The 23,678-nt window shown below is 38.9% G+C and overlaps 1 protein-coding gene across 1 annotated transcript in view; it reads right to left on the reverse strand.

Moving 5' to 3' along the window:
* The window catches only part of FGF13 (fibroblast growth factor 13), a 281,106-nt gene extending 257,638 nt beyond the window's left edge, over positions 1-23,468 (reverse strand). Inside the window, exon 1 of the mRNA XM_075187305.1 lies at positions 23,285-23,468. The gene's annotated coding sequence lies outside the window, so the exon portion shown is untranslated. The remainder of the gene's footprint in view (positions 1-23,284) is intronic.
* Positions 23,469-23,678: the final 210 nt, after the last annotated feature.

Genomic DNA, 23,678 nt, shown 5'->3' on the forward strand with positions numbered 1-23,678 from the left:
GTATTTTAAGTCACTTCTCAGATTCTGCCTATCTGGAGCATGCACTTTACTGTAAAAGTAGAGTAGTATTTATTGCAGTGTTTAAATATAATTTATATAATATAAAATAATTATAATTTATGTAATATATAATTTTTAAGTATACAAGAAAAATAGGATTTCATGGGGTTTCCCCATATACACATAGAATGCAGTCATGTGTTGCGTATAGAGGCACCTGTCCTGTAGGAAATAAGTATAAGGCAGACATAGATAACCTTAGTCTTACCAGCTGCTGTAGAACTACAAGTCCTTCTGTCTGGCAGGGTATGCTGGGACTTATGGTTCCACTAGAGTCTGTTATAAGACATATTATTGAAATGTCTGTAACTGGAAACACAATATATAACAGATAAAATAACATTCAGCTGCATAAATAGCACAGGTTTTGGTCTCCTGTATAACACCCATCTCAGGTGGTTAGTAAAAGTGAGTGCTAATATGCCATTCAATTCTGCCCCATGCGTTTTGGCAGGGGTAAGTAAGGGCCTGATTCAGAGTTAGACGCTAGTTTGTTTAGTATATCTTACATGAAATCACACTGTGCATGTTAATAGTGAATGTACACAATTGCATGGAATTCATACCAGAATCCATCTGACACTTCTGACCCCAATGACTTGAGAGTTGGAACGGGGGAGGGAATGGACGGACTAACGTATACCATGTATAGTATGTGGCTCATTCAGACCCAGACGCTTGCATAAGAATGCATCTTTTCAGTTGTATCTTTATCACCTGTAACAAGGCAGGTGTAAATCACTGATAATAATGATGATCCAGACACCATTAGTTCAGCAAGGTCTTTGTTTTGAGCGCAGAATAAGTTACTTGTTTAAAAAGAGCACGGAACTTGTGAATACTTCCATCCGTGTTCCAAACCAGGTGTATCTCAAGATGCGTTTTGATTTTAATCACGGTGAAAGTACGCTTTGTCTACACAGTACTTGCAGTTCAAAAACTCACATAACAGACTGCATCGCGTACTAAAAAAGTTCACATCAGTATGCATAAAACTTTGATCATAAAATAAAACAACAGCTCTTAACAATATAATAATTTATATAAATATTGTTTTTTACATTAATTACATAAATAAAGCTGATTTCAATGTGTGCTGTACATACAATGCATTTTAATAGTGTATCTAAGGTGCATACAGTTGTTTCTGTTCCATGTAGTGGCGCACATACGTGTAATTTTTACATCAAAGATGTAGTTATCACTATCAGTCGGCACTTACGCTAGCCCTGCAGTGGGTACAAAAGAAAACACGCGTACTTAGGACAAACACGGGACTTGAATTGGTCGCATGTGCGTCAGAAAGCCCTTACTTTACATGGCCTAAGTCCGTCTGCCCCTTCCTTTCCCTCTTCCATCTCTCAAGTCCTAGGGAGCCGTGTCATTTGCGTTTGGATATGGATTGCATGCAGTTTTGTTTATGGGCATGCGCAGAGCTTTTTCACGCTATTTAAACGGATGTACATCTCACATGAATCAATTCCGAAGCGTGTAAGAGTTCAAGATGAAATGGCAACTTGAAACATTCAGAAATGTGCAATGTATGTAAAAATTGTTATACGATAGCAGCAACTAAAATGTTGTAGGCATCCTGACAACAACCTGCTGTCTATAGAAAATACTTCCACCATATCAAATTGTTTGTCAAAATAAATAAATTCTCTTTTAAACAAAGGGACTCTATATAGTGTGTGAACCATTATTGTCTCAGTGTACACTATAGGCCTGATCTTGACGTAGGAGCAAAGCAAAGAAAAGGAGCAAGTTTGCACCTGGACAAACCATGTTACAATGCAAGTGCTACAAATTGACTTATTTTTTTGCACGCAAGGAAAGTACTGGCTGTGTTTTCATGCAGCACACAAATACTTGATAGCTTTATTTTTACACTGAAATTAAAGTTGATGTATGATATGTCGTATCGCAACTATAAATCTGTCCCTACAATTTAAATTTACCTCCCCCTGTAATGTAACATGGTTTAGCCCGGTTGCAAATTTGCTCCTTTTCTTTGCTTTGCTGCTATCTCAAAATCAGGCCCTATATGTATTTCTCTTTCATTTACTTATGCCTGCCATGCTATACAAAGGAAGAGTTTGTACCTTGGTTCATATTCAAACCTCAATTTCACAATAAAGTTAGTTTTAATTTATAATATTCTTATAATACTGACCATGATGACTAACACTATATTTGTTCTATTTGCAGTTTACAGCTTTCAGAAACTTAATTTGGGAGAATTGGGATCTCCAACAACTCCAGAATATAATTAATGAATTTAAACTTTTTTATACATGATCTGGGTACTCTTGTTCATTGGCGCATGTCTCAATTTCCATATTAATGCTCTACAGATGTCTAGGGCAGTGTGTATGTGTTATAATGATGGAAATGCTATTAGCACATAAAGAAAAAACAAACAATCTGAAAAAAATAAGTTGTGAGGTCCTGACTGAAAGAATCATATGGTTCAATTGTGTCATTTCTAAAAGAAAAACATGAATTTGAACCTCTGAACATATCTGGAGTGCATTCCAGCCCTATCCTCAAACAATGACCAGCTTTGGGGTCCATTCACTCATTACTTCTGAGCATTGTACAAGTCTAAATAACTTTAGGTTCATATTTAGCTAGCACATGTATCTATTTTATAACTATCCTTGTCTCCTATTAGATTGCAAGCTCTTGTGAGCTAGTTCCATAATCCATTTGTCTCAATGTTTTGTAATGTAACCTATATTGTAATCAATATTGTATCTGCCCACTGTACATTATTGCAGAAGATGTTGGTGCTTAATAGATATCTAGGCAGAATAGCATATTGTACCTCGTGTTTTAACACAATGCAAATTCCTGACGGTAAGGTATACCACATTTCTGCAGCTCAGGGACTTTTCCAGCTGTCTGTAGCTAACCAAAAGCATCAGAATAATAGTCTCAGATCCATAGATGTAAATGCAAAACACCAAAACTGTGACGGTAAAGTGCACCATATTGTACCATTGTCAGTCCATCCCCATCACTGATAATGTGTAGTCTTGTTTATCCAGTGCAGTGTTATTTTGTTTTTTTGAAAGTAAAACAGTGTGAATATCCCTGCAATAGACGCAGCTTGACTCCTCTGCTTCGTCCTAGCCAGATGCTCTGCTACATATAGAGCAATATTCAGCTGCTGACACTGAATCTATAGGACATCAGACTGCACTGTTAAAACATTCATGACCAGTGAGAAAGATTTGGTGTGATTTTATATAAACACTTCCACTGCTGCTATGGCTGAATCTACCAGCAATGCTGCAGATAAGACATGGGAACAACATATAGAAGCAGATGGGTAATTCTGCCTTATACAAATAAGCTCTTCATTTCCTTGCTTATTCAGTATCTGGGGATTGCAGCAAGGTTTAATATTTTAACTTCAAACAGCTCCCTACAGGTTAATATTATCACATCATGTGTCTGACTACAATCATTCATCTTGCCAATGAGAGGCAACACTTCACTCTGCTGAAGCAGGGGGTATGCATATGCTTAAACACCCATTCATAATACCGGGAGACAGAGTATAAATTATGGGAGATGTTGCAAAGGCAGCATCATCATATGGTTAACACCTTCCTCAATCCAGAATTAGCTCATTTTGCAAACCATGTAAGCTGATTTGTTTCATATGCATGGAAATCTATACCTATTACATAACTAACATTTATAGTATGTTTATCTACAGGTACAGATACTGTCAAAATAAAGAAGACACATAAATGAAGGATACAAAGTATATTGTAAGTAGGTATCTTACTACAATTGTGTTTTTTTGAATGAAGGACCAACAAAATAAAATTATCACATATAAAGCGTAATTGTAAAATACATTATTTAATGTTTTAAATGACCTGTCACATCAGCTTTGTTGTCCACTTTTTACCTTATGGGCTTTTTAAAAAACGACCTTCTTGTTATCCCATATTGCAAGCAGCTGTCAGGTATAGCAGCCTCCCTCTGCAGAGCGTAACTCCATCAATATACCATTGACTGTCTATGACTAACTAGTGGTCCAGTCTTGGGACAGAAAATCATATTGTTCAACTTCTGGCCCCACACTAGCGACATATAGCATTTAAAACCTAATGCTTTATGTTTCCAATGAGGAGTGCACGGCACTTCAGCATGCCCATAATGACAGGCACGCCAGATGAGGGCAAAGAGGGCCTAAATTCCTGGCACCATGCAACCAGCATGCAACCTTGAGTTCCTGACTCTCTGCTACCAGCATGTTATCCTGAGTTCCTGGCACTCTCCAATCAGTGTGCAATCCTAATATATCTCTCCAGCCACAGGACTCCCAACCATTGTCAATGTTTGCCCATTTTCAAGCATAATAAAGAATTTAACACTTTCATGTGTGCAATACCACTTGCGATTCCATTCCTTACATCCTTCACAGGTTGCTTTTAACATATATTACATTGTTTACTAGTATCTAACTAGTGAGTGTAGGGGAGACAGAGCAGTGAAGATAACCTTTATTATTCCTTCTGACATCATCTACCGTAACACTTTCCATCTTATTTTGGTCAAGGTCATTAATCATATGACTCATGGCTCCAAGTCAAGACACTATGCATGCTTTGATGACACAATCACAAAGGTGTTAAAAGCAGTGTAAGTGTTGTCATCCTTGTTTATAGCACGTGCCCTTCTGTTGATTATTTTGTTTCTTTGGCTGATTCATTCTAACTTTCCAAATCCAGCAGACAATCTTTAGATGACCAAGGGATATTGTATACAAAACATTCCCTAGTTTCACATGGCTAACTATAGTTCATACCCCGATCATAGGTTTTAATGCTTACTCTGCGCTGGGCACATTGTCAATCTTGCCCTCTCTGTATTCATCCACAAGTTTGCATTTAACATATTATATAGAGAGCTCTTCTTCTTGTCAAATATTAAGTGCAGTCATAAGCGTTTCATAGCTGTCTGTCAGATCACTGAGTAACAATGCCGCCCAGGGCCGGATTAAGGGAATGGAGGCCCCTGGGCTAAGGGGGCCTCCATTCCCCCGTGAGGGCCCCCCCCCCGTGATCCAAGCTCCCCCCCCCGGCACTTATCTCCTTGTCCAGTGCGCTGTACGCTCTTTACTGAAGAGATCTCGTGAGAGTGAGACTCACGAGATCTCCTCAGTAAGGAGACTACAGCGTGCCGGGGAAGAACCGCAGTGAAATTGCTCAGCAGCACTGATCGCGCCCCCGCCCCCGACCGATCAATACTGCTGCTGAGCACTTTCAAGGGCCCCCTGGATGACATAGGCCCCTGGGCTGTAGCCCAGTTAGCCCTATGGTTAATCCGGCCCTGATGCCGCCACATGGAAGTATCTGTTTCATTGCTTCTCTAATATCACATAGGTGCTCTACCATTTCTGAGCAGTCCTGCATATAATGGCCCTTAATCAGCTTAGTTTGATATTGTTTTCTGATTAAATACAATTTATTACTGACATCACTTTCGCAGCTTCTCCCACATTTGTTCGCAGTTTCAGAATTGCACGTGTGCATAATCTGAACATCATCTATGAAAGGGGAAATGGTCATTTGGGCTATTTTTGTAATTTCTCAAGCCAATCATCTGGGAGTGGAATAGAGGTGACCGCTTGTGTTTATTTCCATATACCTTCACTTATTAGCAGCATCTTCACTTTAAACGTTCTTGTTTGTCAGATTGGACACTGAACTTCATTGAATTGCTATATAAACATTGATTTTCCTTACGCTTCTGACTTTCATTATTGTCCTAGGTCCATAACCTGTTAGCAGCAAGTAGTTCAAGACATAGTCCAGTGGAGTATATTTACTAAACTGCGGGTTTGAAAAAGTGGAGATGTTGCCTAGAGCAACCAATCAGATTCTAGATGTAATTTTGTAGAATGTACTAAATAAATGATAACTAGAATCTGATTGGTTGCTATAGGCAACATCTCCACCTTTTCAAATTTGCAGTTTAGTAAATATACCCCCAGGTGTGTTAAAGTTTAAAAAAGATGTTTTTATTAACGAGCAAAGCCTCTAAGCAGCTTCTTATACTGCAGCAACAAACATCTCAGCCAGCTGTCAGTTTCTTTTTCTGTCTTTTATATTTCTATACTTACAACTTTATTAGCAACTTAACAAAACACATACTCTACAATGATTGTCGCAATATATAAATAAACATTGGTGATGTCGCTATATGTATATATACCTTGACTGGGATGTCCGTGTATTGGTCTAACATGCATGAAAATACAGACAAGTAACTGTGAATCAATTCTCTGCAATGATCAATATAGAGCAGGCCGTGTCATCAAGAGCAGTATGTCAAGAACTTCATAAAGACGTATATTGTCATAAGGTTGCAGTGCATAAAACTCTTATGACATGGAGTCTGTCAGTAAGTAATGCCCTCTCTTCAAATGTGTAACGGCAGATTAAAGAAACAGTATTATATTTAAGACACCCGGTTCATTGCTCTCATATAAAGATTTATAACAATCAACAAGCTCATCAGTAGGAATCTAACAGAATTATCTGGTGCTGGCATGGTAAATGATTAAACATAATCAGCCTTACATAGTAATAAGTAAACATGATAAAACAAATAATCCTGCTTTGCAATACGTGATATAATTAGACTAGCACAGTTTAGGGTGATCTGTGCATTCATTTGTAACATGGAACATGGCTATGAAAAATTATGAGGCGCTATAAACTATAAATATATGAAGCCAGGGAAACTATGGAAACTTGTAGAGTACCTTGCAGCAGGCCACCGCCACCTGCTATCCACAGGATAGGGTTCAAAGCATAGCATGACACGGTATAAAGAAAATATTCACACTAAGGGCTAGATTTACTAAACTGCGGGTTGGAAAAAGTGGAGATGTTGCCTATAGCAACCAATCAGATTTTAGTTCTCATTTATTTAGTACATTCTACAAAATGACAGCTGGACTCTGCTTGGTTGCTATAGGCAACATCTCCAATTTTTCAAACCTGTAATTTAGTAAATATGCCATTAAAGCTCTGTTACTAAACTGGTATATTAATTCAGTAGGATGGCAATGAGTTCTAAATAGAACATCCTTTACAGTGCTCAGCAGCAGTACTGATCGGTCGGGGCGCCTCCAGCCCGATCAGTGCTGCTGAGCACTTTCAGTGCAGTACTTCCCCGGCGCACTGTATTCTCCTTACTGAGGAGATCTCGTGAGTCTCACTCTCACGAGATCTCCTCAGTAAAGAGTGTACAGCGTGCTGGGGAAGGAGGAGAAGGAGGTAAGTGCCGGGGAAGGGGGGGGGTCGGCTCGGATCACCGGGGGGGGGGGGAGGGGGCCCTCATGGGGGAATGGAGGCCCCCTTAGCCCAGGGGCCTCCATTCCCTTAATCCAGCCCTGTGTGCTAATCATGGGCTCTAATTATTTAAAAAGGGAACATCCAAATTTAAAACACCCCAATAATCCAGCCTCCCCCAAAAGAGTCCCATGTTCAGGATCCACAACTCACAAGTTACCCCCACCACCACCTGTGTTAGTAAGTTCTCTCTGGCAGATACTGCATTCATAAACTGCATCAATTGGAGAGTTGTGGATGGAGCCTGATGGACAGCCCCTGCTAATTGAAAGAAACATTTACATATTAACATTTTATTTCTTTTTTGAGGGAGTCAGACTCCTGCAACAAGTAAATTAATTAAGAAAAGCAAAAACAATTTAATGGTTACCGTACCCAGTGTTTCCAATCTGGTTTCCATTAAATTTGGTGCGATTTAGACCCTTCCTGGAAATCTGGAAAACATTTTTCCTACTTCTTTATTTAAATTCCACTTAAAAAAAAAAAAAAAGAAATACTATGGCTATTGCCACCTAATGGGTTTTCCTTGCACATGTGCGGGAGGCAGAGGGTGAGTTGACCAACCATCCCAAGTCCTCTACATGCTCCCCCATCTCTTTCCCACCCCTCTGAAGCCCGCACTCCCTTACACTCGGTGTAAGTGGCCCAGGCAGTGGTGGGTGGTAATGGATGGGTGAAGTGGCAGCAGTGGTTGAAGTGGAAACAGTGGCAGAGACACCAATTCTAAGACCCCCAAGAAAGTGTGACACAATTTGGAACATGTCTCTTTATGTCCACCCAAGGGAGCTAGGAGTTGTGGAATAGCTGAACATTCCAGGGAGAGAGGACATGGGGACAACAAAAAACACAGTCAGCTATCTTTACTAGGTCTATGTACCCCTCAATCAACAGTGCACAGTGTATAAACTGTATACTGAACTACATAAAAGCACATGAGGTATGTCTATCTTGCTATTGCACTAGGCAACTGTGTATATATTACTGACAATCAATATATGTATTACTGGCAGAGACTGACTGGCAGAAGCACAGTGGCAGAAGCCGCAGTACCCAATTATGGGCAGCACGGTGGCTTAGTGGTTAGCACTTCTGCCTCACAGTACTGTTGTTATGAGTTCGATTTCCAACCATGGCCTTAGCTGTGTGGAGTTTGTATGTTCTCCACGTGTTTTCGTGGGTTTCCTCCAGGTGCTCCGGTTTCCTCCCACACTCCAAAAACATTCTAGTAGGTTAACTGGCTGCAATTAAAAATTGACCTTAGTCTCTCTCTGTCTGTATGTATATGTTAGGGAATTTAGACTGTAAGCTCCTACGGGCAGGGACTGATATGAGTGAATTCTCTGTACAGCGCTGCGGAATTAGTGGCGCTAAACAAATAAATAAATAAATGATGATGATGATGATTCCATAACCCATAGGTGAATGATTACCAACCAGGAATGTGTCTGTTCACCCAAGAAGACTGGGGAATAGTATCCAGATACATCAGGAAGAGAGGTCTGAGGTGAGGTCCTCATTACTCTGACAATATTATATTTATGTACCCCTCAATCAACTTGACACAGTGTAAAGAATAGGATGTATAATCTCTATACTGTGCTCCTCAATACATAATATAGATAGGGTACCTCTATCTTGCACTGGTCAACAGTGTATATGTTATTGCCAATCAATATATTTATTACTGCCTGAGACTAACTGGCAGAAACACGGAGACATAGACAGACTGGGTGACTTCAAGGGGCAGCAATTTTCACAGACTACACCATCACCAAGCAAACATCATTCCTTATTTTGTACATTTTACAAGAACCATACATGTATTTATTTGGGATTAGAATGTATATGCATATTCAATAATTTTTTTAATAGCATTTGAAGCCCACTGTAGGCTTCTCCAATGCATTGGTAAAATGCAATACAAACGCAAATTTAGCAGAATGCTAGTAAAAACTTTAGCAGTATGGTGACAATAAAAACAAGTGGTTTTTTTCTCGTCTTCCATTTGCATGCTTTGTTCTAGGGATATAAACGCTAGTAAAATGTATGAAATTAACACCAGTGGGATATGAGGCCTAAGTTTGAATGAACAAATCTATTGAATTAGATGATTGGACACCATGGGGTAAATGTATCAAGTTGAGAGTTTTCCGGCGGGTTTGAAGAGTGGAGATGTTGCCTATAGCAACCAATCAGATTTTAGTTCTCATTTATTTAGTACATTCTACAAAATGACAGCTGGACTCTGCTTGGTTGCTATAGGCAACATCTCCAATTTTTCAAACCTGTAATTTAGTAAATATGCCATTAAAGCTCTGTTACTAAACTGGTATATTAATTCAGTAGGATGGCAATGAGTTCTAAATAGAACATCCTTTACAGTGCTCAGCAGCAGTACTGATCGGTCGGGGCGCCTCCAGCCCGATCAGTGCTGCTGAGCACTTTCAGTGCAGTACTTCCCCGGCGCACTGTATTCTCCTTACTGAGGAGATCTCGTGAGTCTCACTCTCACGAGATCTCCTCAGTAAAGAGTGTACAGCGTGCTGGGGAAGGAGGAGAAGGAGGTAAGTGCCGGGGAAGGGGGGGGGGGTCGGCTCGGATCACCGGGGGGGGGGGGGGGGAGGGGGCCCTCATGGGGGAATGGAGGCCCCCTTAGCCCAGGGGCCTCCATTCCCTTAATCCAGCCCTGTGTGCTAATCATGGGCTCTAATTATTTAAAAAGGGAACATCCAAATTTAAAACACCCCAATAATCCAGCCTCCCCCAAAAGAGTCCCATGTTCAGGATCCACAACTCACAAGTTACCCCCACCACCACCTGTGTTAGTAAGTTCTCTCTGGCAGATACTGCATTCATAAACTGCATCAATTGGAGAGTTGTGGATGGAGCCTGATGGACAGCCCCTGCTAATTGAAAGAAACATTTACATATTAACATTTTATTTCTTTTTTGAGGGAGTCAGACTCCTGCAACAAGTAAATTAATTAAGAAAAGCAAAAACAATTTAATGGTTACCGTACCCAGTGTTTCCAATCTGGTTTCCATTAAATTTGGTGCGATTTAGACCCTTCCTGGAAATCTGGAAAACATATTTCCTACTTCTTTATTTAAATTCCACTTAAAAAAAAAAAAAAAGAAATACTATGGCTATTGCCACCTAATGGGTTTTCCTTGCACATGTGCGGGAGGCAGAGGGTGAGTTGACCAACCATCCCAAGTCCTCTACATGCTCCCCCATCTCTTTCCCACCCCTCTGAAGCCCGCACTCCCTTACACTCGGTGTAAGTGGCCCAGGCAGTGGTGGGTGGTAATGGATGGGTGAAGTGGCAGCAGTGGTTGAAGTGGAAACAGTGGCAGAGACACCAATTCTAAGACCCCCAAGAAAGTGTGACACAATTTGGAACATGTCTCTTTATGTCCACCCAAGGGAGCTAGGAGTTGTGGAATAGCTGAACATTCCAGGGAGAGAGGACATGGGGACAACAAAAAACACAGTCAGCTATCTTTACTAGGTCTATGTACCCCTCAATCAACAGTGCACAGTGTATAAACTGTATACTGAACTACATAAAAGCACATGAGGTATGTCTATCTTGCTATTGCACTAGGCAACTGTGTATATATTACTGACAATCAATATATGTATTACTGGCAGAGACTGACTGGCAGAAGCACAGTGGCAGAAGCCGCAGTACCCAATTATGGGCAGCACGGTGGCTTAGTGGTTAGCACTTCTGCCTCACAGTACTGTTGTTATGAGTTCGATTTCCAACCATGGCCTTAGCTGTGTGGAGTTTGTATGTTCTCCACGTGTTTTCGTGGGTTTCCTCCAGGTGCTCCGGTTTCCTCCCACACTCCAAAAACATTCTAGTAGGTTAACTGGCTGCAATTAAAAATTGACCTTAGTCTCTCTCTGTCTGTATGTATATGTTAGGGAATTTAGACTGTAAGCTCCTACGGGCAGGGACTGATATGAGTGAATTCTCTGTACAGCGCTGCGGAATTAGTGGCGCTAAACAAATAAATAAATAAATGATGATGATGATGATTCCATAACCCATAGGTGAATGATTACCAACCAGGAATGTGTCTGTTCACCCAAGAAGACTGGGGAATAGTATCCAGATACATCAGGAAGAGAGGTCTGAGGTGAGGTCCTCATTACTCTGACAATATTATATTTATGTACCCCTCAATCAACTTGACACAGTGTAAAGAATAGGATGTATAATCTCTATACTGTGCTCCTCAATACATAATATAGATAGGGTACCTCTATCTTGCACTGGTCAACAGTGTATATGTTATTGCCAATCAATATATTTATTACTGCCTGAGACTAACTGGCAGAAACACGGGGACATAGACAGACTGGGTGACTTCAAGGGGCAGCAATTTTCACAGACTACACCATCACCAAGCAAACATCATTCCTTATTTTGTACATTTTACAAGAACCATACATGTATTTATTTGGGATTAGAATGTATATGCATATTCAATCATTTTTTTAATAGCATTTGAAGCCCACTGTAGGCTTCTCCAATGCATTGGTAAAATGCAATACAAACGCAAATTTAGCAGAATGCTAGTAAAAACTTTAGCAGTATGGTGACAATAAAAACAAGTGGTTTTTTTCTCGTCTTCCATTTGCATGCTTTGTTCTAGGGATATAAACGCTAGTAAAATGTATGAAATTAACACCAGTGGGATATGAGGCCTAAGTTTGAATGAACAAATCTATTGAATTAGATGATTGGACACCATGGGGTAAATGTATCAAGTTGAGAGTTTTCCGGCGGGTTTGAAGAGTGGAGATGTTGCCTATAGCAACCAATCAGATTCTAGCTATCATTTTGTAGAAAATACTAAATAAATGATAGCTAGAATCTCATTGGGTTTTCAAACCCGCCGGAAAACTCTCAGCTTGATACATTTACCCCCATTCCTGCTGCTGTTTAGAAACTTGAAGGGCGGGGGAAGGAGTCAGCTATAAAAAAAAAAGTATAGCTTACAGCGTGGTCTTAAAAACTGCAGTAATAATATACTGTACCAGGATTAGGTTTAAACATTTGTGATTATTTTTATCAATATGAGAAAAGCCCTAGATACGCAAAAACAGGAGCAGTCTGGAAGTCTATTTACGTACTCCTATCACTCCCCAAATAAATAAATGCTCTAGTGTTTAAGTAAAGTATTTTTTCCTTTTTCAAAGTTGTGGTCTATTGCTACGAAAATCACACAGTAATAATAAACAAACCATTTGGTAACCTACCCTTAGAAATAGAGAAAAAAATAGCCTAGCAAATAAAAAATAAAAGTCAATACTAGTTTTTATTTCTGCTATTTTAATTTACTACATGTAAACTTGTGTGGATTGTAATTGTATTCTTAATTATTGTAATGTGTCCTCTAGGAGTAACAGTGTAACTAAAATATAAGTGCAAACCAGATAAATCACAACTTATTCCCTACTGGTACTAACATTCTGTGAACACATAATATAATAAAAAGAAAAACGGAGATGTATTCAATAACAAAGTATATTTAACATGGATGAGGAAGGATTTCTTTTTATAAGTACAGTACATACATACACGTCTGGAATGAGATGAATGAGACCGAAAATATTTCTCACTTTAGCTTGATGAGAGCTTTGAATACCAAACATAAACAAAGGCAATGTATTTAATGGCTCTGTTGAAGTATCAGGAGGAGTAATTGAAGCCGCAGAAAGCAGTCACATTGACATATACAATTGTTAATTATTGAAATGATTTATATCTTTCCGAAACAGATAATAAAACATTGAAAGAAGATGTCTACTGAAGTCTTTTTTTAATGCTGGTTTGCTTGTCTGTATAGATCACTGTTGTTTTAGTGTCCATAGCTTTTGCGAGCTAATATAAATAATACTATAACTTGCAACCCCAACTGTGCAAAAGTGTGCATTTAGTTTATTTACTTTAAAGGAGAACTCCACCTTAATCTTAGCATTTACGGTTATATTTACTAAACTGTGGATTTGAAAAAAATGGAGATGCTGTCTATAGCAACCAATCAGATTCTAGTTATCATTTATTTAGTACATTCTACAAAATGACAGCTAGAATCTGATTGGTTGTTATAGGCAACATCTCCACTTTTTCAGAATCGCAGTTTAGTGAATATACCCCTTAGTTTTTGAAGTCCTCACAGAGATCGGTCAAATCAGAGGAACACTGCACCAGAGGCAAATAGAACACTCTACTCAGCTGACGTTAAAGAGCCCCTCAACTTCCCTGTCACGCCTCTTCAGGCACAAGAAGGTGCAAGTGGAGTGGGGCTATATAAATTAATGATGATGATGATCATCATGATGAAGTGTAAATGCATGTACTTCTGCATAATCATAGATACTTGTTTAATTCTTGTTGGTATGCGCAGAGCAAAATTCTGCCATTTTACGTAAAGGCAAATGGGCATATATTCAACTCTGCCCCAAAATTGTCATGTTTCTTTATTGAACTGACTACTTGAATTTCATATTTTTTGCATAATTTTGTTTTAAAGCCATTTATTTTTTCTTTAATAAAACAATGTTGTTATGTATCATTGCACATGATCACTGTAACATACAGAATTACTTAATGTCATTTTGCCACTGTGATCACTATAATTGGGGACAAAGCTGACAAAGTTCGATTTAAATGTCAAGTATAAATCAGCTGCAATTTCATAGAGGTTCTCTGTATAGCACAAATTATATTTGCTTGTGAGGACCCCTGTGTAGAGTTCTCTTGCACATCCCTTTGAACTCCTTTATTTCATGCTTATTTTTTTATTTCTATTTTATAATACTTTGTCCATAAATATTCTTTTACAACTGCATCACAGATGGATACTGTGGAAGAAGCCTACATATGTGCCCAGTAAGTATGCAATATGAAATTGCTTAAACACATTAAGAAACAGCAAAGATCAGAAGCGGAGTGTATTTCAGAGGACTAGAAAACCGCAAAATAGATGATCATAGAATTCTATCCATTTTTGTAATACGACAGATTTTAGCTGATTCAAGATATCAAATTAATGCAAGAAATGGAACTCAGGATGTTTGTTTAACTTTATACCAGATATCAATAAAAATTAGTGTTTATATTTCAAAGGCATACAACATTCTTACCAGTGGCATAACTAGACATTTGTGGGCCAAAGGTATGTAATGGCCCCCCAATGTACATGAAGCCGACAATGACCCAACTCCCCCAGCATGCTTAAGCTCCCATTACTAATCAGTCCATGGCTGCTGTGATAATAAGGCAATAGGAAGCAACCTACACTGTTATCCAATCAAAGGCTTTGTTTTGGCTACTACAACATCAGCCACAGCCTATCACTAGAGGAAGCTCATTAAGTCAGAGGAGGTGAGAAACTGCAAAGGAGGTGGCCCCCAACACTGCAGGCTGCATTATATCTGCACCCCCTGCTACCATGGTAGTTCTGCACCTGATTATTACTGCCCTCCCAGCTCCTCTTTGTTTCCAAACATGGGAAATTCTAAGCGATGTGTACTGAGCACTTTGCGAGACAATTTAATGTAGCATGAAAGAATTCTAAGTCCCTGGCTGGCTCAAACAAGAGATGAACAAAATTTAAAGGACTGCTCTGTTAAAAATTTGCCTCATTATGTATTTTGCCACGTAATTTTGCATGTTTCACAAGTGAGATATAACCTTAAATGTTCCTGGATCTACCCCAACCCTACCATGTAGCAGAGTGAATTGACCGTCAGTTGAACGGCATTCAGCAGAACTGTGAAGCAAAAGTTAGCCTGCAGGACTTGTTTTATGCTAAATGCAGCTGAGATTCAGCCTATCTCAGGGTCGAACAAAAATAAACTATGTGTAAATCAATTGAAGAAACCAGAACTCTTAGGCCAAGGGCTCACGATGAGTCATGGAAAGTGTGAAGTTCATTCACCTCTGGTCTGGAATTAAAGATAGGAAAGTCCAAAATTGTTTATCTACACTTAACAGTAATGGATTCCCGGAATACATCTACAGCAGATGACAGGAAGGTTGACATGAATGTTATTAGAGTAGAAAATAATTCCTCACTGGTAAACACAGCCCAACAAGAGTTATAAACCAGTCACAAGCATGCATGTAACTTTTTGCCACCAACAGGCTACGTTGCTGCAGACAACCAGAACCATGAAGGCTGCTGGCCAACTGCTGCTCCATAAACCTCTTGTCCGTTCAGACCCTGTACACTCACTACTGTACCCTCCAGTCACTACACACTCCATTGCCACTGCTAGGCACAGTACAACCTTGAAGTGGTCCTGGAAAAAAGTTAATGTGTCCCCGGCTAGGTGGGACCAAATCAACTGTAGGCGGGGCTAACACAAAAGTAGATGGGGTTAGCTCATCGTTAGCCTTAGTCACAACAATGGTAGGCAAGGCCAATGCAACATGCAATAATAGGCTGAGTCACAGCAATGGCACGTAGAGCCTGTTACAGTTCTGATTTCCTGTCTGTCTGGCTGTCATTTATTTTATTTTTATTTGTTTTTTGTTTTGTTTTTAAGATATGACAATAGTTTAAGCAATTGTAAAATGTATATACCCAATTGATGGGATTAGCAAGCAGAGGGAAATACATCTGAGGGATCTAAAAGGAGGGCTGAGGAAGGAGTAGGAGTCATCCACAGAAAATGCTTAATTTGGAGCAATGAATAAAATTATGGTTGCAAAAAGTGGCCAAAGTGGAAATTTAGAAGTGGCGGTATGGAAAGTGTAATGGGAAAGTGAGTGAATGGAATGTGAGAGTGTTACAATGATGGCAGTAGGAGAAGTTGCCGTATGGCATACCACTGTATACACCCCCACGTCCACCACTGCTTGTAACTAATAACACAGAAAGAACAAGAAAAATATAGTATTACACTGGCATTTAACAGTTTCAGATACACAATCATTTTTCAAAGTTGCAGATACAAAGATAAATCAAACAAAGGAAATGAATAATGGGGAGGTCCATGAGGCCATCGGCCTATCAGGATAAGTCCCAATAAGGTATGTGGTCATTCTGCCCATGTGCACACACCCTCATGCTCTCTAACAACTGCACACAACCCATTACCTGATCCCCTGCACTTTTAATGCAGATCCTCTACTATTATTACCAACATTATCACAGTCATTTATATAGAAAGAGCTGTACAGGGGATATTTATCACTCATATCAGTCCCTGCCCCATTGGAGCTTACAGTCTAAATTCCCTAGCACACACACACACATGGTATATTTTTTGGAGTGTGGGAGGAAACCAGAGGACCCAAAGGACACGCAAAAAAACAGGGTGAACATACAAACTGGTCGGGAATTGAACTCATGACCCCAGCGATGTGGGGTCAATGCTATTCACATAACTTGAAATCACTCTTAAAGAAAAATCTGCCATAAGAGCACGAAACAACAAGAACAGAAGAAAAAGGAGTCATATCATCATCAACATCATCATCATTTATTTATATAGCACCACTAATTCCGCAGCACTGTACAGAGAACTCATTCACATCAGTCCCTGCCCCATTGGGGCTTACAGTCTAAATTCCCTAATATAGACACACACTCACATCATTGTAAATCCGAATCAGAGCCACCTTGCTGACCACCTGTTTCTATATCTGACTCAGATATACTCACTTTTAAACCACACTCTTAATGAATTACAGTCTTTTCCATCTTTCTCCTTAAACACTGCTTGATCAAGAATCATTCATTTCTTAAATAGATCTGGGGAGTAAAGTGGCATTGGAACAGATTTTATTTCACGTGTCACATTTGCAGTTTTAGTTGATTTTTCTATATTGATAACATTGCTCCTATAAATGTACTTTCTAGTATACCGGCCTCCTCTTTGGTGCAAAAGGTATCTCACTGAAACTACAGGCTAATTCCTACTGAGCAACACCTACAATATAAATGAACAAACAAACAACAAGTCGGGCGCTAAAATGACCTATAGAATAAAAAATATTGATAACAGCTGCAGCTCATCTGTTCTGCTCATTATAACCGTCATGATTACTGAGCAGCGACCAGACCCTTCGATAGTCAAACTAAGAATAATAAGTCAAAAAAGACAAAAAAAGAAGAAGTAAATAATGAAAACATACCTGAATACCATCCACTTCAGATTAACGCAGTGGACCAAAATGACAATAAGCATACATAACAAACAATTTATAAAAGCAATCTAGAATTGTATATTCCATCAAATTAATTAATACAGATTCCAAATATTATAATGGCCCATATATTAAAACTACCCATTAACTCAAATAAAGAAAATCAATAACTAATAAATATTAAATACCATATAGAAAGGCTCACAATACCCAGTAATAAAAATATTAAAAGAAAATAATATTATTTTTTTTTAATAATAATATACCTTAAAAAATATAAAAAAATATAAAAATAATCACAATGAAAAATATTCTAAATGTTACAGAACCCATCCGGGAAAAATAGCATAACTCTGAGATGTATGACATAGCAGGTGAACAACTAAAAAACAAATATGGCAATAAATACAAATAAAAATATAAACAAACCAAGATGCTTAAATATTGTTAAGTTCTATAGAGTTATTCAGACCATAAGGTGCCAGTGTTTTGAGCCTAAAGATCCAGTAGGCTTCCCTTTTGCTTAACTGGTTTAATGTTGATTTTTATGTCATTTAAATTTCTATTAAATGGTTATATCTGAGTCTTAAGCTTAGCGCTCTCTTTTGTTGTACCTACAGTATAAGAATTTGCAAGACGCTGGCTGTTTTACGAGGGGGAAAAGCTCTTTGGGCACCTCAAAATCCAAACTGCACGATCTCCACCCTTTAACCTCAGTTAAATATGTCATCCTGCAATACGAAACCTTGTGTTTGCTCATGGGCACAGCACGAGGTGCATTCTTCTGTTCAGTCCACATTCAGCGAGGGATGCCTAGATATGTCCAGCTTCACCCATCAGAAGAAGCAAAGTTTAGTAGGCTCAGGAATATGGCAATTTTTTACTGACTTCTATTTTCTTCTTAGTGATGAATAAAATTGTCACAATATTTTTGCTCACTTTCAATAGATTGCCTGGCAACCGTGGACCTCTCTGTTACTAAATATAAAAGAAATAGAGTAAAGACGGAAAATAAACTTTCAAAGATCACTATAGAAATGCTCTATATTTATGCTTGTCACTGGCCACAAAGTTTCGACAAACAGAATCAGTCTCTTTAATTTTGGCGCTGGGCACTGGTAGATAAGGTGACTAGCATAAGGTGACAAGGAGCCAGACTCGGTGCCTCTCAGTTTGCCTGTGTACTGTCTGGAGTATTTATATTACTAATAATAATATTAATAATAATTTAAATATAAACACAAGTATTTTATATGCTTTTAGGATGTGGCATATATAAAGGGCATCTGCACCTTCAGGTGACTTGAATGTATTATCCTGTATAGGCTCTACTACAACTTTTACTTAGTACATTGTTTTTTATTTGTGCCCTTTAGAGTCCTCTCTTTACATGATGAGTTGCTATAAATATGTCACTACTAAACTCTCTGCATACAATATTATTCAATGCATAGAGCACAGCAAAGCTACACAGCAACAAAAGTAAACTGTGTTAAGTGATATAAAACATTGCTATATAGCACAGAGCAAGGAAGGAAGATACCGCTTAGAACCTAGCAAAAGGGCATTTATAAGCCAATAAATTATGTCACCTGAAGGTACAAAACCAAACATAAAACTGAAAGCTGGGGCATCATATGACATAGGCAAACCGAGGGGAGTTTCCTAGTGCCTGGAGACGCCCTCCAAGCTTGGGGCACTGTATAATTGAGGTGGTTGGACCCTGCCCCCGCTTCACACGGCTCTGCTTGAAAAGAGAGAGCTACGGGCACCTAACAGTAGTGCACGCAGCATTACCCATGTATATTATCGGGATAGGAAGAGTTGGAGAGCAGCCAAGCCCTGTCTAAGATTATAGCTACGCCACCATGCATGCTGGTCACGCCCACTGGCAGCATGGTGTGGAAAACCCCTCTACAAATCCTGCGTTGCCCCTGTATGATATGATAATTGCCCCTCCTTAGTCGCTTTGAGATGCAAGATAAAGTAAAACAGAGACTTGAAACTATTCATAGAAATTCAGATTATCTGGAGTCAGTTGGGACTTGAATTTTAGGAAAAAAATATAAATACAAATCAAATATTTCCAGTAGTAAAAAAGGACTGACTTGGATAAACCAAGACACACACAAGTACTTTGTATAGCCATTATAAAGAGAGATAATCTCAGAAGGATTGCAATGTCTCTTGCGGACTAGTTGTATCAATAAAAGTATGGCATAAAAGTAAGCAATACACAATGTACCATATGCTTAATCTATCTTTGTATTTATAAACTATTAAAATGTTTTATACTTCACAGTATACACCTGAAGCATCAAAACAAGAACACACAGTTCCATTTCTCTAACGTACTTTTAACCAGACAGATATTTTGCTTTGAACTGTCTGGCACAAGTGGAGGCAGAAATCTGATTGGCTGAAGTACGTTAGAACAAAGTGCAACTTGGGACTGTCTGGTTGACGTGAAATTACAATTCCCAGGATCCCTTGTCTGCCGTTATGGCAACAATATAGTCTACTAATTGTTAGAGCAAAAATAACCTATGATGTTACAAAAGGACTCTTTGCCTGATATTATCCGTGGCCAATTTGGCAAATGTTTCTAACTTTTTTTAGGAGGAGAATACATGAGGTGGAGATAGTAGATAGAACCAGAGGTGACAGCAGCCATTTCATATGGAAAACATGTGACAACAGCTAGCTTATTTTACTGTAATTACCCTTTAAAATTAAATGGTTCAATTGGAGGTCCCCACAGAGGACATAAGGCCACCCCTGTGGATGGAAAAAATTAGATTTGGAGGCTCATTTATCAAAAGGTCCTAAATCGCAAAAGTTTCACCAATGCAGCCAGAGCGATACTCAGAAGTAGTAAGAGTTAAGTTACTGCTATGCCGGGCCAGTCTCTCTAATTCTGCACATGTATGAGCGAGATTTGGCATTTCAGTTCCACTAATATGGAAAAAAAATGAAATAAAATTTAAAAAGGTGAAATTTACTTATTAAAAATAATTTATACATTAAAACATGAGATGGTGATAACAGAACAAGTATCATGGTGGAACAAATATCACTGCAATACATGTTAAATAGGCTTCCTCATGATAAGGCGAAATTTACCACTGGCAGAGTTATTGCCAGAGACGATAATGGTACAACAGGTTTATATCCCACTGCATATAATGGGAGAAGTGAAAATAGTCCCTATCACAAAAGGGTTTTTCCCCCTTTCATAAATAGGCCTCTGCTTCTCGAGCTATGAAAAGGGTTCAGTTGATAATGGGGGGAATTCAATTGCCCGCTTTACTGTAAAAAGTAAAGCGGCCTGCGCACTATTACCGTTATTATGGTAATAGCGTGGTTAAATACAATTATTACAGTAATTTCATCGCCGGCTTTTTGCTTGCACCTCCCAGAGCTGTAAGCAGAAAGCTGGGTTAAATAATTTACCATCATGACGGTAATAGGTTTAACGCTGTGCTACTTCGCTACTAATTGAATTCCCCATATATATATATATATATATATATACATAGACGCACATACATATATAAATATATCAATATACATGTATACACATACGTATATACATATATGTGAATGTATATATATATATATATATATATATATATCAGTAACTCTTTATTCAGCAAATTGTTCCTGGTGATTAAGATCAAGGAGATCAAGTACCTTGCATTTAAATTTAGCAGTGAAGACATTATACATCATTGCAGTACAATTTTGACAATACCGAAGCACTAACCTTAATACACATACATTTTAGGGCCCACTTGATAATATAATATATTTTTTACATACTATAAAGAAAATAACATAGAGATATTCAAGCAGAATGATGCTCAGATAAAAGCAGAGAGGCTGCCACAGAGTGATATAAGTACAGTGAGAGATATATCATTGAAATCCACACAATACAGAGACATGCAACAATAATGAATCTCAGTCACTTAATTTTATATACACAGTAAAGATACATTGCAGGAAGCAGATGTTTCCAGAACATAAAATATGACAGGTAAAGTTGTGGTTGGGAAGAAGGTTTTTTCTCCTATGCACACCACACTTCCACACTTTAAACCAAGAGAAGGAAATCCCAAATATCTAATCACAGCACAAAATTGCGAACTCACAACATAGATCCAAATGCAATGGGAAATATGTCCATTTCTGCTATTATATGGAATGTTTTACGTATATTTGTGTTACATCATGTTCTTACATATTGGATCAACTTCACTGAAGATGTCTAAAAGATACTCTAACTATAGATCGATGGGCAGGCCCTGCATTACAACTATGCAAACCTAGGTAGTTGTCTAGGTCGTCATGTAGGGGTGCCTATAAACATTTAATGAATGACATAATATCACTCATTCAGTGTTGTGACTGCCACCACGGCGCCCTCACACTGAGCGCCGGCCGAGGAGTAGCCACTGGCTGCCATCTACTGCTCCTCCATGTTTGTAATAGGTTGGAAGTGTGGTGCTGGGCTATGATGTCACAGCACAGTGCCACACTCTCAGGAATAGAAGATGTCTCCACATTAGGTAAGCAACGTTGTGTCTCTTGCCCATAGGCATGGGCAGGTTGGGCTGGTTGGCAGGGGGGCATCTGCCCCCTGGGCCGGTCCCATAATGGGGTACCTTGAGCTGGGTCAATGGGCCACTTGCATCTTTTTCCTTTAACATAGGCTGCTGAGTCGAGTCTTGCCCCCCGGGCTGAAGTTTGCCAGCCCTCCCCTGGGACGCCCAGAACTCATGCACCGGCCCTGTCTATTTGCAGTTTGGTTTCTAGATCCTTTCATTTCTGCTTGTGAATTTTTGGGTAAGGAAGCTTATCTGCCACAGGCGAAAGGTGTTGTCAGATTCAAACTAGTAGACGTGTTTTTAGTCTAGTGACACATAAAACTAGCACATGATCTGCTAAAAGTACCTGCAACTCATGCAGTTCTATTTACAGTAATCATTTTGTGATGGTGATGTTCAAGAACTATAATGTTACCTTAGAGAAATGCAGAAAACTTGCTATAAAGTAGGTCTGCGCTGTAGCACCACTAAACTGCAGGGGTTTCTTTCATGCCCTCAATGTGCTAGTAATAAAACAGTGAAGGAACTGTAAAGTATGGGCATAAAGTGTGTGTGGGTGGATGTACCAGAATATCAATATACAGAGTTTTATGAACAAAGTAGGACTATTATTGTATGAAAACAAACTGTTGACACATCACTACAAATATGATACAAGTAAATTAGCTTTTTTTTCCTGATATAAACGCTAACACATTTAAAAACAAACTTCGTCTCCTCATTGAAATGTTTCTCCAAAAGGAAACCCAGCAGCATGCAGAAGAGATTAACAGAGACCAAAACAACACAACGGTTCTATTCCATAAATCTCTTGCAGAAGAACGCAGCAGATAATGTCTACTCGTCAGCAGAACTGTAACACAGCGTAAAACAAATCACTTTGTGTCTTTTTTAAAAAAAATTGTTTTTATCTGAAAACATATTATCAAAATCTTGGATAAATATGTGTGCCTGTGTTGAACTTCTGTGTCCTTCTTTTATTAAACAAGAAACTATAGTCTTGGGTGATGACAAGATAAAGAAGGGTCAGACACAGCTGTGTATTTGTACCTACCTTCGCCTGGTGATGATCAGTCAGTATTTCCAATACGAATACACTGTGCCTGCGTCAGTGTCTGTTAACTGCATCACTTTAAAATTGTTAAGAACCGTAGGTTCCTGTTCGCCCTTTTGTAAGATCACTTGTTGTTAATATTGTCCACAAAAGTAAATTAATCAAATATGTGATAGATGTCAAGAGCAATTACAGGGGTCATCAGCTCAATGCAGTTCACACCAGAGTAATCTGAAAAGTGGCATGTCACAGGCTGTATATCGATTCTATTTTTAGGGAAACTGAATTCCTCTGACTGGTCTTTTTCTTTCCAAGTTGCTCTAACTAAGTGCAGGAGACAGCTGTGCGGAGATCACCTTACAAGACTACGTCTTTATTAGGTTAAAGAAGCACA

Source organism: Mixophyes fleayi, chromosome 9, assembly GCF_038048845.1.
Source record: "Mixophyes fleayi isolate aMixFle1 chromosome 9, aMixFle1.hap1, whole genome shotgun sequence".
In the NCBI taxonomy this organism is placed as follows: Eukaryota; Metazoa; Chordata; class Amphibia; order Anura; family Limnodynastidae; genus Mixophyes; species Mixophyes fleayi.